We start from the raw sequence: 9,840 nt of genomic DNA on the forward strand, positions 1-9,840 counted from the left end.
TTCTAAATTGAAAGTTTTGTCAAATACGCAAATTTTTCGCGCTTCGCGCACCATTTTTCCCAGTATCAATAATACTCCGTTTCATTTGCGCACAAGTCGGACTAATGCAGCATACTTCTGGAACTTTTAAGTCTTTGACGGTGCTTTGTGACGTCATTTTTTAACATTTCTTGCCCCGATCAAACAAAATCGTTGATCCGCTCCTGTGACCTTATGTTTGTGGTCCACAATGAATATGCATGAAATATTGTTGCCCGCGATGCTGTCAACTTTAGATCACCCTGTTCGAACTGAAATCTGTGTCTCAAGGTAATCCTATGTTTCGTTTCGGTTGGGAAATAAATTAAAATTAAACTAAAAATTTGTATTTTGATTTAAATTGTAATTATTGATATTACAAATCAACATGTCGAATGTAATGTGAATGAGGTAAGACTAAAGTGTATATTTTGGCCTCAAAATTCTAGTCTCGCAAGGATCTCGACTGCTAACTTAATAGCTTGTTAGTTGTACCACCTTTCTGATTATTTCTGTTTATTAGTTATAATGCTTAGACTTAACATTGTGATTGAAGCATACCCGTAAGGTGGCGCTAGTATTCTTCAAAATTGCAAAGTCGTTATTAACAAATTTCTAGGGCAAGTTACATGTCTTTACTCTGGTCACTGGACCACCACATCACATTTTACCAAACCTAAGGTTAGTTATTATTTTTAAACGTGGCATAACCGTGGTTTGATACAAAATATGTATCAACAACTAACACCGTCTTCCAATATTAATTGTTTTTTGTTTAACTTTTAACATTACGCAAGACAAAGCGATCATGTGGATCCTAAAGAAGCTAATAGCTGATGAATTAAGGTAAAAAGTAGAAAGTTTGGTGAGGACAGTATCAATCGAAAACAAAAGGCAAATACAGGAGCAGATATACAATTAGTAGTCAGAATGTCCAGTGATGAAGACACTCATCGGTCAAAATGTTTTCATATTTTCAATAAACACACACATACGACATACGTGTACATTACAACCACTGCGATCCCTTCTGAAGCCGTCTTTTGATCAGAGATAACCTAATAGCAAACCAGGAACCTTCAAGTGACTAACCAAATCAGTCTATTAATTATGCAGGCAAGGCAAGATTAGAAAAATGTAGCCTGCGGCGAGTTTCGAACTTTTGACCTCGTCCCCACAACTTCGCTCTATAAGTTGAGCTAAGGATGCTCAGAGGAAAGCAAATAGATAAGCAGCCAACACCTTGTTTCGTATTTAACACTATAGTGTTGGAAGGATGGCGAATAAACCCGATTCTATTTAACAAAATACGTTTAGCCATTTTAAATTTTTTTTTTTTTAACTTGGCTAGAACAACTCAACGTCGTCCAGTCAACTGGAACGCAACATTCCATATAACAATTTCTTTCCTAAACAGCCCCTCCCCCTTTATTTGACACAATATACGTAAAACGCATCCGTGCTTTAGTACCGTAATTCAATGACTTTATGGGTGCATTAACGTTTTGCTTTAAATGACTTGGCTTAGCTTAGTCATTAGTGTTTTATCAACTTTTTTATTGATAACATTGCGTTGTTTACATGATTTTTATAATGTAAAGCATTTTGTTAACTTTTTACAATATTGCAAAAACACTATCACCACCTTTCAATAAAATCTTTTTTTGTTTATTACATATTATAGTGCAAAAACAAACTCATTAGAAACTAATCAATTGTAAACTTGAAAATTCACAAGTTAAACAAGAAAAAATGTTTCGTAAAGACAGTATAAATAGATTAAGTTAGCAAATACAGTTGTATTGTTTCGTTATTTTTGGAAATAAGCATATTCAAAACACGGTTTAAGAAAAAGGTCACAAGAAATAGATAACCATCTAAAAGGCCTAAAAGAGGTTGAAAACAAGACAAACATAACAAATATTTAGCAATATAAACTAAACCCAATATTCAAATTAGTAAATAATTTTCACTGGGCATAGTTTTGTTTTAATTCTTAAAAGAAAAAGATGAATTTCTTAAAAAATGTGAACCAATGTAAAGTCACGGCGGCCAAAATTCTAAAAATACAATATACACGAACAACAGACTACACATTTGTAACAAATACTACACTGCAAAACAAAAAAGCATCCCTAGTCGGCAAATATTTAGGGCTTTCCTCAAATATACCATATATTTTTACATAAAATGCAAAAAATAGTCTATATGTAGGAACACTAAACACAGACCTATTCACAATCTTCAGTACAATATATGGCTTTGCATTATGTTTTAAATAGGAGTGAATGGAATGCAGAATTCTGACACAGGGGTTAACAGAATTGGAAAAGTTTAAGAAATGCTACAGCCCATATAAAGAAACATATTGTACTATTCAGAAAACAACAGATTTATAAAAATTAGCCCTGAAATGTGAGTGACAAAGGACATTTTAGGTTGGATATAATATAATTTAAGTGTGTATAGCATTACAACACATACGCAGGTTTACAGTTTCCCTGTGCACAATTCCATTTTAAGGACATTTGTTGAACCCTAAAGCAGAGGTTCTTAACCTTTGATACCCTGTCAACCCCTGTGTTACTCTGCAAGCATTGTTAAACCCAATTTCCACTCGACATATGTTTGCCTATAAAACATTTTTTATGAGTCATGCGGAGAAACATGACATTAGCATTAATAGATTCCTTAAAATATACAAAGAGAGAAAGTAGGTTTGAAGGTCCCGTGGAGCTAAGTAAACAGTGTGGTAATGTTTCAGAGGCTGTTCTCGTCGAACCCCAGGTGTTTAATTGAACCCTGGTTAAGAACCACTGCCCCAAAGTGTTTATGGGCCAGAACATTTAAAACACATGGATTTAGGTCAGCCGAATTGATAGCTATGTTAGTTAATTGGCAACATCCTTATTTCTTAGTTACTTCATTGTTACGTCACAACTGATATAGTTTGCTACTTTCGTTTAAAAGGGTAAACCATATAAAAAAGGTTAAGAACCCCTGATTTAGGTTATGTTATGGATATGGGCATTCAACAATTGTCCGAGTCCAAAAGCTTCAATAAAGTTATTATAAAATAAACTATTAGATATTGATTAAAGTTCCAAATTTTTTGGTGTATTTTTGATTAAAAACAATCCACACAGCATATTAATCTATCTAGAGCTTTAGGCATAATCGCTGGATACTGTTGTTACATTTTTTTCATTTTCAACATAGTCTGTAAGCTCATGATTTGTGCTAAACTTAAAAGCAGTTGTCTTTGTGAAGTTGACATTGGGATCCGTAAAGTTGTTCTCTATATATAAAAGTTGTTAATATACTACAATGAAAAGTAATGTATTATGTTATGCAAACATATTAATATCCATGAGGGTTACACTTTAACTTTTAGAGTTGTGCTTTCAAACACAGAAAAAAAATTGGTTTATCATTAAGTAACAGCTAGAGGACTGTAAGATATTGATAACTGTTTTGGTAAAGAAATGAATTTAGTATGTAGTTAAAAAATACAATTTGTTATATTTTAGGCACTATAAATTTTATTGTGAAATATATAAATAATAAAAGTTAAGACATTTTAACTTTAAAATACCTGGTTGTATTAATCAATGCTTTTTCAAAGATTTATCCTCCAAATCCATCTCATCTTTTTTTTCATAACCATGTTTATCATTGACTGTCAGTACTTTACATAAACCACACTATATTATGATATACTATTGCTTTAAAATTCTGAAATGCAAATTGAAAAAAATTGCGATAAAAAACGATTATATATACCCTATCTAAACTGGGTTTAGGAATTTGCTTCGATACTAAACTTAAAGCTAAAAAAATCCAAAAAGAAGGCAGTTATTGAGACTCATTAGAAATTTAATATGATGCAAAATTCCTAGAAGCTGATTAAACTTGAAAGTTTTATGTGCACATTAACATATTGCAGAATTTATTTACCATTAAAATAACTTAGCACACTAGGTTTAGGGGCTGTGTAGCTGAGGTCGTTCTCAAGACTAAACTGTATTGGTTTATTTAGCGCCAGATTCCCTTAAGAAAGTTCACATTAGGTAACTAAAGAGATGGCCCTGCTAGGATTTTAGTGAATATAGCTCACAGCATAGCACAAACATGTCTTGTAAGTAGTGTGATTGAACAGGTGTGTCGTTCTACAACAATAGCACAAATAGTAAAGGGGCAAAAAACAAATGCTTTGGGATTACCATGTCACAATGCTGATCAACATAACCCTTTAAAGAAGGAAATATGGAAAAATACTTTAAGAGATTACTTTAATAGGTAACTCTCATAATATATAAAATGGTCTCCTGTGTGGATGTATTGGTTGATTCACTGTTCTATGGATTAAGAAAGGCTAAGTAATCACAAAAATTAATAACTGTGAGACTAAATCTTAGAATATAATATAATGAAAAATCAAATTAGGGAATATTTAACCAGACAACATTCAAACTGAAACATCTGCGGATGGGCTCGGACTAAACTGCAATCAAATGCAAAAATTATGAGGTATTTTTAAAATAGATAAAGGCTGGTCGAAATCCATTAAATTAGTGTATGTGGTGTTTGTTTCACGGTATTTTTAACCCAATGATAAGATCTTTGACAAATTAGAGAAAATAATTAATGCAAGTTATTGAAATACCTGTGCTTTGGATATGGCTAAAAGTACTATACATTCAGTAGTTCCATAAATCATTATTTTATATAGTAAATAAAAAAAATGTGATTATTTTTAATAGTAAAAAAAACATCATTATTATTAATAGTAAATAAAAAAATGTGTGAACTCTTGAAACCCCAACCTGCAGGGTAACCCAAACAATGTGCGTTGCAGTGTTTGCAAACCATATTTCTTTGCGTTACTCTTTTTTACTTTGCGTTTACCATTTACCAAATTGAAAAAAATTGGTGCCCCAAAATCAGTTAGCTTAATCAGGATTTGCATGCAAGCAAGGCTAGAAAATGGCCTTTCTTTGCTTGCACTAAAATCCTGATCCAACTAATTTCAGTAAGCCTTCCGAAGGCATGATGCAAGGTATATAACAGGGGTGGCCAACCAATCACATACCAAGAGCCGCATTTGTTACTTGGTTAACCTCAAAGAGCCACACTTAACACACATGAAACGAAAAAAAGGCGTATCACTCCATTTCTTATTCACTCCCACAAAAAATGCCTTTATTTTGTTAAATAGACAAAATATTAATTTAAAAGGAGACGCGACACATTGCATGATAAATTACACATTTCTCGATCTAATGTGATTTATCAATATTATTTGGGCATATATTTGCGTTTAACTTCTTTAAAAAGTGTTACTAAAAATACAATGGCCTTAAGGCAAACAGTCGGGAGTCGGAACCGGCAATATTCCATAACTTAACCCAGTAGTTGTTAAATTTTTTTACAGAAATTTCGCAACGTTTCCCCTGCAATTTTTTTAATCGCTCACGGTTCCTTAAAAATATACACAAATAAACACAAAATTATACGTTGTTTTTAATGGTATCAATGAGACGGCGCACTTGCTTCTTTGGTATTAGCTCGGCTGTGTTAACCTCTAACGAATCACTTTATTTGAGTGAAGAAATCACGGACAGTTTTAAAACCGTGACCGTATAGCCCACAGTGTCAGTGCTGCAAAGTGTAAAAACGTAATTCTTATAAGCATAACGGCAACGCAACACCATGACGTCACAATGGACAATTCAACTTAAAGCGAGCAATAACCTAAACTAATCAGCTTGGTTTGGAAAAGTAAGTTGCACAAAAAATTTCCTTCTTTGGGAGCGTCGTGTTATGTAATGTTACGTGCTTTGCGGTCACAGAAAATTATCTTGTGGACCCCAGTTTGAGAACCACTGGCTTAACCAAACATCATAATGATGAAATTGGGCACAAATATTTTCGTCAGGATTTTCATTTTTCAATCCTGTTTCCCAGGAGTGAAAAGATCTGGGAACAAGAGGAACCCTAGTCAGCACAGCTCCAGAAGGGCTTGGTCACAAATTGTAAATTGTTTTATTTGTTGTATATGGGCTGTTGATCCCCTTCAAATAAAGTTGTATGTAACAACAAATTGCAGCAGGCATCTGTGTTAATTTGCCCACTGAGCCTGTGCATGTCAGTTATAAAACGACAACAAATTTTAGACGTAGCTGTATTTTAGCACTGCAACAACCAGAGTTTCCAACTTCTAAATTGGTATACTGTACGCTTAAATATTGAAAAAAGCTTTTGTGGTAGGATTTCCAACACAAGGTGTGTAAAAACATAATTGCACACCTTGAAAGTTGTTTCTGTATGCCAGAGATCTTGGCGTAAAGTGCACTGAAATTCAAACAGCAGACTGGTGCTTATGTACTGCATGGTGGCTTATGTACTGCAATGGGTAAACGAGACATTTGCTACTTCCCCTAAACGTTGCTAAGTTTGTATAGCAAGCTACCATTTTGTACGCTTAATGGCACCTTTCCATGAGAAAACACATAAAGCTACAGTGTTAAAAGAGCTTCCCTGTTGTTTGTTGAGAGGGCAGCCAATTACATAAACTACAGAAACCCTGCATATGCCCCTTCTGTGCCAATTTATTACATTTCATTATAACTAACCTACACTACAAGTACAAGAAGTTACTGGGCTGGTCTAGAATCCTACCAAAACGCACATTATTTGGGTTAGGGTACGTCAAGTATAATAATTAAATAATGAATATAACAACACTTAACCCACCCACACGCACGCCCAAAGCCCGCTCAGCCGCGGTCATAGCCACGCATTCCATGTAAAATCAACGTATAATGCGGCCAGCCACTAAAAATCGCTCAAACGCGCAAAGCTTTCGTCGCGATAACGGTTTTCAGTCTTGTACTCCATTATCAGTCGCGCTAATTTTACAAATAACGTTATTACAGGAATTACAGCCGCGCAATTTCAAGCTGCAAAATCGTTGTAGGATTCTAGACCAGCGCCAATGAAATTTATAAAACTATGTTGCTTGAAAAAAGCGCCTTTTAGCCTAGATTCGCGTTTTCCCGCGTATCAGTCGCAAAAAGGTAAAGGGGAGTCCCCATCCAACGGGAATCAGACATTTCTCTTTCTATGCTAACAGGCGTGATCCTGGAATCAGGAAATCATATTCCTTTGGCTTATCTTTGCGGCAAAAATGCAGTATGCTGTGGCATGGCTAAGCCAAATTTGCCGACGAATCGGGTGCTACATCTGTGACTGGAACAGGCTACCTTTGAGTCATATATAACCTACCGATATTTAACATTATACTGCCGTATTATAGCAACCATCGATAATGATACTAATTAAAGTAAATAATCACTCAATCATGTTTATTTTTTCATTGCAAAAAAAAAACAATATATTATGGCTATTATATCGTCACAAATTATTACTTCGTTTTTATCCACATAACTACTATATTTTATATTAACATGATTACTATGCTTTTTATCTACACTGCTTTCAGCCATAATTTAATTGAAAAAACGCTTATATGAATGCTGACAATCCCCTAATATTTAATTGTTATTATTACTGCTTCATTTGTTTTTCACACAATGACGTTCTATTCACGGATACGCTTGAATAATGAATTGTTGATCACAGCAGGTCACGTGTGTAATTAGACCAATGAATGGCCCGCATTGTTTTTGTCTCACGACGAGCCTCGTTTCTTTGCCATAAGCAACGAAGACGGACGAAGGTCGGTTTATGCTGAAATTTTCAAGGCGTTCTTTAAAACTTACAAGAAGTCTTAAAATTAATGATTCTCCAAGAAGGTTTGAACAAGCTATTAGTGTAATTTAAATTGTTAAAAAGTTTATGTTTTATTCTTCATTGATATGAATTTTTTGCTTGTTGGTCGGCCGCCATCTTTGATAGGAACGTTTTGATCGTATAGTATATATTAATGCATTTAACGACTGTTTTTTACCACTTAACGACGTTTTTTAATTCTCCATTATCTCGTATAACTAAAACATTTATGAAATATAAAAAAAATGTTATATTTTTTTAAATTCTGTCCTCTTCGATACGCACTATAGCTGTAGTAGTATTCTAAATCATTTTAATCTTGTTGACAGTGGTATAGTGGTATGCTGACTTACTGTGGATATTTGCGTGTAATAGCAAGGTCAGATTTAAAACAAACTTATTTTTTTTCTTAGTTAGTAGACTTTAAATAGGACCGTAAAAACAGTAGTTTTTCAATTTCTACATAACAATTCTTGCATGTATATCTACAGAGCTTTAAATTATTATGTTATTGCTGTTTTTCGTGAAAATAAACTCTTTTCTTTGAGTTATTTAGCTGAATTACTATAAACAATATATAGTTATGTTTTTTTCAGTAAAATTAACTTTTTTGCACTGATTTAAAATCCTACCACATTTTTTGTTAGGGTTTTTTCATTACCAACAATATATGGGTTAGGACAGTGCTTCCCAACCCTGTCAGTTTGCAACTCACTTTTAATGAAAGTTTTATTGTGCGACTCACAATGACATATGACCAATTTTTTTAGCAAGAATTTATTATACAACTTATTACAAATAAGATTAACATACAACCGGAGCTTTTACTACTAGTGTAAGTACTAAAATAGTTAATGTAAGTATTTGTTACATTATTGTATAAATTTTAAGTCATCATAATGCAATAATTTAGCGATCTAATACAAAACTGTAACATTTAGAAGTGCTTTCCGATTCACCAATTGGTCTCAACCAACTGCTTTAGGGTGAGAGTTGGTATTTGGGTTTGTGTGGCGCAAGGATTATTATATTTGTTCTAACATATTTATACAATTCATTTATTTTTTGACAACTTGTTTGAAAGTAGCAGGATTTAACACTAGCACCACTTTTTCAAATGTTTCGTAAGGTTTGATAATTTAACTAGTTAAAATATTATATTAAGGTCCTAAAAACACATCTGACTTTTGGAAAGTTTAGGAGTGCAGATAGCAAAACTACAGATAAGTTTATATATTTAATCCGTAACCTAATTGAGATCGACCCTTGTATACTTAGGTAGGTTACCTGCTTTTTCTTCATATTTTGGTTTAGATTAGTTATGTTTTAGCAAATCAAAAATTGTAAGCATTTATATGGTATATTTTTCAACAAATAAGGGTTCAAACGTTTATTACAAGTGTTTTAGTCATTAGAATTAGGCATAAAACTTAGTAACTTGTGAAAAATTAATTAGCTCAGTATTTACTGAAAAGTACCAAGTAAACCCACATGTAATTTTAAACAGACAAAATCGGCACCCTATTTTTCCTATTAATTAAGCTAGCTAGGTAAACATTTGACCTTGTGTTCACCCCAATTTTTTGGCTGTGCACACATCTCAAGAGATATACAATTGCTTTCAGACTTTAGCAGATTACCCAGTTTTGTTACTGCTAAGAAAAAACTGTTAAAAACATAAAACTTTTTATTCGCTGAAATAATAGCTATTCAAAAATTAAAAATTCACAACTGCATCCTAAGGCTTCTTAGTTGTATATTAATCAATCAAAAATTAATGTAAATATGCCATCATCTGTATTTTTAGCAAGATACCATACCGTAATGTAGGCAGATTTGCAAAATTGCAAGTTTTTTTACTGCACTTCATACTTTTGGGTATTGGATATTTAAGTTGTATTCACCATTTTGTATTTAGGAGGCTAATTTACGGTTACCTGTAAGCTGAAATATTTTTTAAAAAGCAAACAAGTTGGTTGCTAATATACATATTTTAGCTATTCTATAATTCAAATGTGGGCAGTATGA

The 9,840-nt window shown here is 33.2% G+C and overlaps 1 protein-coding gene across 1 annotated transcript in view; it reads left to right on the forward strand.

The window, feature by feature from the left end:
- Nucleotides 1–6,996: 6,996 nt before the first annotated feature.
- LOC146133259 (acireductone dioxygenase-like) overlaps nt 6,997–9,840 on the forward strand; it is a 137,701-nt gene continuing 134,857 nt past the window's right edge. Inside the window, exon 1 of the mRNA XM_083396791.1 lies at nt 6,997–7,014. The gene's annotated coding sequence lies outside the window, so the exon portion shown is untranslated. The remainder of the gene's footprint in view (nt 7,015–9,840) is intronic.

The sequence above is a fragment of the Ascidiella aspersa genome, chromosome 9 (assembly GCF_963924565.1).
Source record: "Ascidiella aspersa chromosome 9, kaAscAspe10.2, whole genome shotgun sequence".
NCBI lineage: Eukaryota > Metazoa > Chordata > Ascidiacea > Phlebobranchia > Ascidiidae > Ascidiella > Ascidiella aspersa.